At 36.4% G+C, this 9196-nt stretch overlaps 1 pseudogene; it reads right to left on the bottom strand.

The window, feature by feature from the left end:
- Positions 1-3216: 3216 nt before the first annotated feature.
- Positions 3217-3978, bottom strand: LOC118491502 (annotated as a pseudogene).
- Positions 3979-9196: the final 5218 nt, after the last annotated feature.

Below are 9196 nucleotides of genomic sequence, written 5' to 3' on the forward strand. Positions count from 1 at the left end.
CTTGAGTTGTTCTAGAGACTAGAATACCAATTCATATTCTTACTTACTTTTTTAATTGTGAGTTTCAAATTGTTCCGACCTGAAAATTCGAATTTGAATGATATGTATGTAACTGAACTCGGGTCTAAACTGAATTTAACATTAAAATTAGAAAAAACCGCTTTGAATACAAGGTTGATTTGAACAAACTTAATTAGGAGGAAAACTTAAAAAAAATAATTCAAGTTATCCGTAAATTGATTTGGTAAACATGATATAAAATCGGCTCAGTTGTTATTAAGGTTGATTTGTTATCCACAAAGGTTAAGTATATGTTTGTTTAACTAAACCTCGAAGTAGATCTGGGAAATTGTTTTTTTTTTAAAGTGTGAATTATTCGCGAATGTTGGGAGGTCTAGCATACGTTGTTTTAACTGGGTTCGCCCTAGAGAGCCCCCTCGCACAATAAATCCCCATTTTAAACCCCTTGATGAGAAACTCCTATCACTCATACTCGAACTTGAGACATGGAGGGAAAAACTCACACGGGTCCATCATAGGTATAGGTGGAACTTAAATACCTGTGACTACCACTAGAGCACTAGTGATGGTTAGATCCAGGAAATTGCTGATAACACTTTTTGAGATATATATTGATTATGGCAATATTACAAGTTTAAAAGTGCAAAAGGTTAAACCACCCGTACTCAAGCTCAAGCGATATTTGGGCGTGTTTTATAAAACAACGCCCCACCACGCCATCTTCTCCGCCCCCGTGGGCGTTTTTATACAAAAATTTGGCTGGAGCGTTGTAAAATCAACGCCAGATGAAGATATTGTTGGCCAATCATAGGTAACCTTCTTTTTCTTTGGCCAATCACTTTTTTTTATGGTTTTTTTATTTATTTAATTCTTTACACCCCTTTTAATATAATGTCCACATCCCCACTACACCCATTTTAGAAAACGCTCCATAAAACCCCCTTGCTGACTGATTGGACCGCCACATGGTACAAAACGCCCAAGGGTGAGGTGTCTTCCACTAGGGGTGAGCAGAAAACCGAAATAACCGAACCATAACCGAAATAACCAAAAAATCCGGACCGAAAAAACCGAACCGAAACAAAAACCGACGACGGTTTGTTTTTCGGATTTTTAATAACCGAAAATTCCGGCTCGGTTTTCGGATAATCATTTTCAATAACCGAAAATAACCGAACCAAACCGATAAGTTTTAATAGTATACCAAATCTATAACCAAACGGCTAAACACATTAAAGGGTGGGCAAAGAAAACATATATGAAAAAAGGAGCAAATCACAAATCACCACGTGGCAAGCGAATTATTCACAAGCATCACATATTAAATAAATTAAATTTAAATTAAATTAAATTAAACTAAACTTAATTTAAATAAATATATTAAATTTAAATTTATAATAAATAAATTAAATTAAATTAAATTAAATAAATAAGTTAAATAAATAAATTAAATTTAAATTAAATTAAACTAGTTGAAGAGCCCGCCGCGTTGCGGCTATGATTAAGGGGGTGTTTGTTTTTTCTTCTAACATCTTCAAGGGGGCTGATGTCTACAAGCGTGCAGACGTTACCCTTGAAGACTGTTTGTTTTTTTAAACAGATCTGAACTCAGATTTTTTCATCTTAAAAAATAAGCTATGGACCCCCTTCATAAAACATCTTCACACCTCCCTCTTCCTCCCTCAAAGATCAGGCCCTCCCACCGCCGCTCATCCTCCTTCTCCGACCTCCCTCTTCTCCTCCGGCGACCTACCTCCTCCGGCGACCTAGCTACCTCTTCTCCGACCTACCTCCTCCTCCACGCGACCAACCTCCTTCTCTGGCGACCTCTCTCCTCCTCCGGTGACCAGCTCCTTCTCCGACCTCCCTCTTCTCCTCCGCTGGATCGAAGCGGAATGTGAATGTTTCGTAATTGTTTGATGCGCTTCAGACTGGTATCAACTTATAAAAACAAACAGTCTTATATTTTCAGCTTGCAGATCTTCAGACCACATCTTCAGTTGTAGACATAAAAACAGATGAAATCAGCTTGCAGACAATTTATGTCTGCAAAAACAAACATCACCTAAATGATTTCATACAAGAAGCTAGTATATATTTACATGAAGAAGTGTAGTCTGTTTTACAGCATACATAACTTTTACAAAAGGTGTGTTGATGTAGCTAAGTGTGTTGACATATCAACAAGTTAAGTGACTAACACGTCATGTGGCAGTTTCGTAACTTCAGGAAATTCAAACCTGTAAGGAAAAAAATAGAAGTTTTTCATGCTGCTGGTAATGGTTTTCAAGGCGAGATCCCTACGAGCATTGTGACACAATCAAATGGCTTAAAAGTCACATAATGAAATGGCTTAAAGTTATACTTGTAACATTCGTCGTAGTGTGTCGTGGTCATCAGTGGTGAAGCTTGAGATTTCCAACCGGGGGGTTGAAAACGTATATACCCAAAAATTTCTATAAAACCAAAGGATAAAAAACGTATATACCCAAAAATTCCTATACAAAAACTACATATTCTCCACTACTGAGCGAAAAGTTTGGGGGTCGGCCGCCCCCACCCACCCCTAATAAGCTACGCCAATGGTGGTCATGAAATCATGTTGAGATAAAATAACAGTGAAAATACATCCAAAATATGCAGTTATGTATACGTACGAAAAAATAATACATAACAAAAAAAAGTTAAAAAAAATAAAAACTGGTTCAAACCACCAAACCGAACTGCTTTGACTGGTTTGTTTTTCCATTTTCTGAAACTTAGTCAGCAGTCCGGCGTAGATGTGTTGTCAAAACCAGCCATCAACACCCCTACGGCCCTAACCAAGCACACATCATGTATGCGAGGTACAAGGTATTACATAATATTTTTACATATTATGATAGTTTCTATTATTGCGTACCTAAAATTAGGATTTAAATAACCTCTCTACGTGATTTAATATATAGATAACCTATATGTACAACCTAAAAAGCAATATGTACAACCTCTCCATGCATAAAAATTGCCTATGTACAAGAGATATGCTCCATGCATGCGCCTCAACTTTTTTTTTTTTAAACGGAATGGGTCATGTCTTAAGTACGCATGTCACCTCACATCAGATGCAATGCCCCATAGCCTGAACTAAGAGGTATACGCTTAAAAGCAAGTCGAGTAACTTCCAATTTGCCTTTAGTCCAATAGAAAATCAAATTAGATTTTTGATGTTGTGCGCGTGTTATCTGTTCCATTAAGACTTTGCTTGATGGTAGTTGAATCAACTAATAATATGCCCTAATGTTCAGTTTGCTACATAATCTAAGGTTGAAAAATGCATTGCCGATAAAATAAATCTGAATAACATGTATGCATTGTTCCAAAAGGGACCCCACTCACCTGTTTTCTTTTTGCCAGTAGCAACTTCTTTCTCTGCTTTTAACTTTTTATTAGCAACTGCAGTCACTGAAGAAGCAACTTCTTTCGCATCAGCAGCTTTTAAAGAAGTCATTAACAATCTCATTACATGCTTCAGCAACCCAATTATGAAAGCTTTTCTGCATGTATAGGTCAACAAAAAGCTTAATTGTTGAACTTATCAACCGTTAAATAAAAACATATAGCAAACTCAATATTACCTCAAACGGACAAAATTTATTAGAAATTAGTTGTGCGTATTGTAGAAAGTCGCTCTCAGATTTTGGGATAAAATTATCAATAGTCTTGTCATCATCTTTCTTGCTGGCAAAAAGCTCTGCTGTGTTCTTGTAATCAGCTTCTTCCACAAGCTTGAGAGAAATATAAATCAAAACATGTTTACACATAAGCACGTTGTTACAAAAAATAACCATAAACAGGTTTCCAAGGTTCATACCGTTGTTGTCTGAGCTTCTCTGCTACAGGATCTAATGGCGCCTCTTTTACAACTTCAACAGCCTTCTCTTTTTCTTGGACTGGTTTAGACTTCTTTGGGGCCATACTTCACAGGAGGAGGTGCTACCACTGGTGGCTGATACAGAAAGAAAAGAAGGGTAATAATGACAGGAAAATAATTAATATAAGATGATGATGATGATGATGTTAAGCTTGAACCAGCTAAATTGAGCATAAATAAATAACAGTGTATCAGAGCAGGCTCATCTTCATCTTCCCATGAATCTTTTACGTCATTTTAATCAACATCTTCGTCGTCCCACATACTCTTAGGCTCTTTTTTTTTAAACAGGTTGAGCTGGCTCATCCTCTGATGAGACATGTATGAGAATACATACAATCGAAAATTACATTTAGCTGTAAATACATGTAACCAATACAGCGGGAAAAATGAATGTTTCAGCTAACTTTAAACTCATTTATCTACTGTATTAATCAGACTTTGAGAAATACTTTAGTTATGTTGTACCACTGGAAGAGGGGGAAGAGCTTTCGAAAGGAACATTTGGTCTGCTCCATTCAATTACCCGACTTGTTGATCAATCGGTAAAGAAAGAGTCATATCATCTTATGAAACTTCTACAGGGATTGAGAGGGTTCAATGGTGTGGTAAGCGTACAGCCCCACCACCACATGAAGAAAAGACAGGCAAAAGTTAGAGCCTTGACAGCAACTGCCATTGCACAATTTAAAACCAAGCTTGTTAAGGAAGCTGAGTCCGTGAAAGCATCTCGTTGGCTAGAGGTTTGTGAAGGCTTTGGGCCTGGGCTCAAGTTGGCGACAAGGAGGAGCCAACCTAATTAGTTTATTTAGGGGCAAGGGACCATGTTTATGTTTCTTGGTCATCAAGTTGAATTAGTCTCTATTTTAACCATGCATGTATTAGGTAACATAAGTAGTAATAATTCAGCCCAATATTGGGCAAAATTGATAATTCACAACTACCTAGCATCAAGGAAACCAAAATGAACTCAAATTTAAGAGTGTACCTCAAGTGACCATTAAGTCGAACACCTGGTGTGCAAGACGGATATTTCTGTTTTCTATTGATGGAAGGTTTATCAAAATTAAGATTATTATAAGTAACCATGTAAAATAGAAACGGAAAAAAAATATAAAAGATTTTTTTTCTAAATAGTTAAACGGGTTAATGGGTCAACCCGTTTTTTATATGGGTCAACCTGAACCAGACCCATTTTTAATATGGGTCAACCCGAACCCGACCCATTTTTTAAACGGGTTTGGTTAGTCGACCCAAACCTGTTTTTTCGTGTCGGGTTAAGCACCCCCGCACTGCAGCGGGGTACAACCGTATCAACAACATTAATAACACACCATCGTCTGCTCATACTCAACATATAGAGTATCTCGACCGATAATTTAGTATAGAGGACAATAAACGTTGACCGCCCAAAAAACATCAACCCAACAACATGACGACACACACAGTACACACTATTCAAATGCTTTCTCTTTTAATAGCAAGTATAGCAAGTGCCTTTTAGGTTTCTTTGTAATAAAGATAAATCAATCCAAACAAAATTCCCACAGTAAAGTTTTATTAGTTTCCAACAACATCATAGCTAGAATCAAACGAACATGAAGCGGTGTAATCGAACCTTATTTCTGACCACTTTCATCGGAAGCAATGGTTGAAAAAAGAACGTCAGTCGTTTTAGAAGACCAAAGAGAAAGAACACATACCTGATTACATATAAAATCGAACCTACCTGGATAACCCTCTGTCCATCTCCTCATTTTATACGCATGTTGCCACTTCGATCATCACAGGTGCATCTTCTTCTTCAGTTAAGAGTTGAGTTTGCCTGTAAGGTTCTTAAATTTCCGTTGATTTCAGCCAGAGATTGTGGTGGAGGCGACGGTGAAGTGAAGAAAGAAGCGGCTTGATCTGAGACATGCATATTCACCACCATCGCCTTACACATGATTTGAAGTGGCACTGCCCTTGTCAGCTAATCAAAACCAAGCATGTCTCCTAATACTGTTCATTTCAGTTTCTTTATTAATAGATATAAATTGCCATTTGGGTATTACCACCACCTCTAAACACCAAAATCATAATCAATCTAGATATTCAATAAACTGAATACATACTATATTCGCCAATGTAAACGAATCAAACTTCAAACTATAGATACATCAAATTAGACGATATAAAAAACATATATATACCTTGGGATGAACTGGCTCTACGATATTGAAACCCTTATAATTTAATCTATATCCGAGGAAGAAGCTTGTTTTTCTCTTGATGCATCTCTCTTCTGTCACACCCCGATATTTTTCCAGGTGTCACCGGTGGGCCCGGTGGGGAGTATCGTGACGTAGTTGATATCATCATAGTCAAACAACACAATATTTAAATGCACAGCGGAAGCAAAAGATAGATTTTTATTTCAACCAAATAAAAGTGTAATATTAAGTATCACATCATGGTTGAGTAATATCCACAGGAGGATCAAAACAAAGAGGAAACTGTTCAACTTACTTTAAAGGCATCTAAAGCTTGCGAGACTTGAGTAATGATGCCTGGAGTAGCCAGCCTATTTCGTCTAGTACCTGCACTTAGCCTTTTTGGAAAATACGTCAGTTTACACTGGTAAATACAACTTAACTGACTCATTTTGAAAATGGTTTGAAAATTGATTTGAATGCACTTCGGCAAAAATATTTTTATAACTTGGGACAATTATTTAAAAATAATCTTGTATACAGTTTTACTCATTTGTCGTCCATTAGGGCCGGTTTGTAGGGCCGGACTTAAGTTAGCTGACACGCCACAGGTATAATGCCCACAAGGTCGATTCCTTTAAGTGGGATACCCGTTTTTACATAATGCATCTGTCAGGTGTACGCCTACACCCCGTGCTTAGGTCGTGGCCATTTCTTTGAATAATGCCAAGGATATCCGGGACATGGTCATTTAACCCCCAAAAGCCATACACCAAATAATACATATTAAACAGGTTATGTAAATACATCAATCACAATACGATTTAAATGACTACATACACCCGACCAAGCAGTACTTTTATAGTACTGTATCCCAAGCCCGTATAGGGAAAATAAGTTAAGAGTATTTACCTGAGCAAGGTATAAATCAAATACAGCAAGTGCACGTAGCTTTTACTGGGCTCCTAATCTGGAATGAAGATTTTTAATAACCTATTAGAATCCTAACGGGTCTTTAATTAAGCCTCGACTTAGACCAGTTAGTTTTCAAAAGGAAGACACGGTTCAAACGCATGATAAAGCGAAGAACGGTTTAGAATGTGGTTTTGACCCGAAAAGCTTGTATGCTTGTTTAATATGGGTAACTTAAACACATTCTGGATTTTGAGACAAAAATGATATGGTTTGACCCGTTTCGGCTAATATATGCAAACTAGTTACATAAGCCGATCCGAACGCGAAATGTGCGTAACGAGTAACCACAAGAGTCATATACAAGTTTCCTAAGTTAATATGCCTTAAATATGTTGTGACATCAGTAAGATATCTTCTATTATGCCCCATATGAATTCAAACTCAAATTATGCCCCGTAAGGGCATTTTGGTCATTTAAAAGGTTATAAAAGAGTTTAAATATAATTCTGAGTTTCGGGTCTGATGTAATCAGTAAAAATACTTAGTTTACTAAGTTATATCAGTAGGGTATAACCTATATGTGAAATTTATCACTTATAACCAAACTATGCATCTTAAGGGCATTTTGGTAATTTCACATAGGTTTAAAAGGTCAAAACTGGAATTCTAAGTTTAAGACTTTTGCTTACTGCTAAAGTATTAAAATTTACTTAAAACATCAGTAGGTATCAAGTCTTATATATCTAAAATTGTTTTAATACATACTACGCGTTAAAAACGCTTAAAAAGGTGATTTGGAGCCACTTCCGGGTTTTTAAAGAAAAGCTGATATTTTTATTATTCCAGAAGACTTAAAATACTTTATTTATCATATTAGATCAGTAGAAAAAAGGTTTGGGGTCAAAAGGTTTGGTAAAACTCATTTTATAGCCTAAAAGGGCAAAACCGACAACTATCGAAATAAGCTTAGAACTCTAGGTTATGATCAGCCTAAAAATAAATAAAAATCTCCAAAAATCCCAAAATATTATGTTATATCAGTGGGTAAAAATTTTGGTATCAAAAATTGGGTTTAGGTAGGCTATATGCTAATTACGCCATTTAATTACTAAAAAGCTTTCTAATTACGCTATTGAGCGTAACTCTTAATCTAGACCTCAACTGATGTCAAATTCTAGGTAGAAGTTTATAAATCAGTACCTAAGGTTTCTACTCTTTTACATTTTCAAAATTTACGTTTTAAGGTCATAAGGGCATAATAGTCAACATTTAAGCATTTAACGGAAATATGCATAAGAATCGGATAACTAATGAACCAAGTTGTATAATCACAGAGGGTTATACTTATATGAAACCTGGTCCCAAATAAGCTCTAAGGCATTCCTAGATCATGCTCAAACGGGTCAGAACTGAAAGTCAAAGCATAAGTCAAACTATGCGACCTTCGGTCCCGAACCGAGCCTAAACTGAAAATTGTCAAGTTGAACATGTTTAGACATGTTCTTACATTAATTACCAAGTTATATTAATGGCAAAACAGGTTGCATAGCTTCTACGTTGCTAGTTATGCATTAATTTGAAAATAAGCTTTCTGTTGACTTTTTAAGATCAAGTTTAACTCGACAATTGACTTAGTTAGAGTGGGAATCAGATGGTGCCCTTTTAAGGGTTTATTGCCCACATAATTACCAACTCATAGGTACTTTCAATTTGCAATTTTACTGAAGAAATTAAGATTAATGACGAAGTCAAATCTTAATTACGACGATTTGACTTTACGCTAAATAACTAAGCTAAACTGAATTAAAGGAGGTTAAGCATACTTACAATAGTCCTAGGCACAACTAATGATCACTATGGATGAGTCTTGAGCTCCAGGAACCTCCAAGAAGTGAGTTGTGAAGTTTACAAGTGAATGAGCATTGAAGAACCCAAATTCATGGCCCTTATATAGGTTTCTAGATGCAATTTGATCATGCCAAACAAGTCTATGAATGAATCCAGATGATTACAAGTGTCCCTAGACCCTTTAAAACCATCAAACAAGCTCCAGGTATCAAAAGATGGTAAGTTAAGTCGGTTAAACCGGCTGGAATAGGCAGCTGTAATGAATTTCTGCACCTGGGCACCTTAGATATTCCTTAGATATACTATC

This window comes from Helianthus annuus, chromosome 4, assembly GCF_002127325.2.
Source record: "Helianthus annuus cultivar XRQ/B chromosome 4, HanXRQr2.0-SUNRISE, whole genome shotgun sequence".
Lineage (NCBI taxonomy): Eukaryota > Viridiplantae > Streptophyta > Magnoliopsida > Asterales > Asteraceae > Helianthus > Helianthus annuus.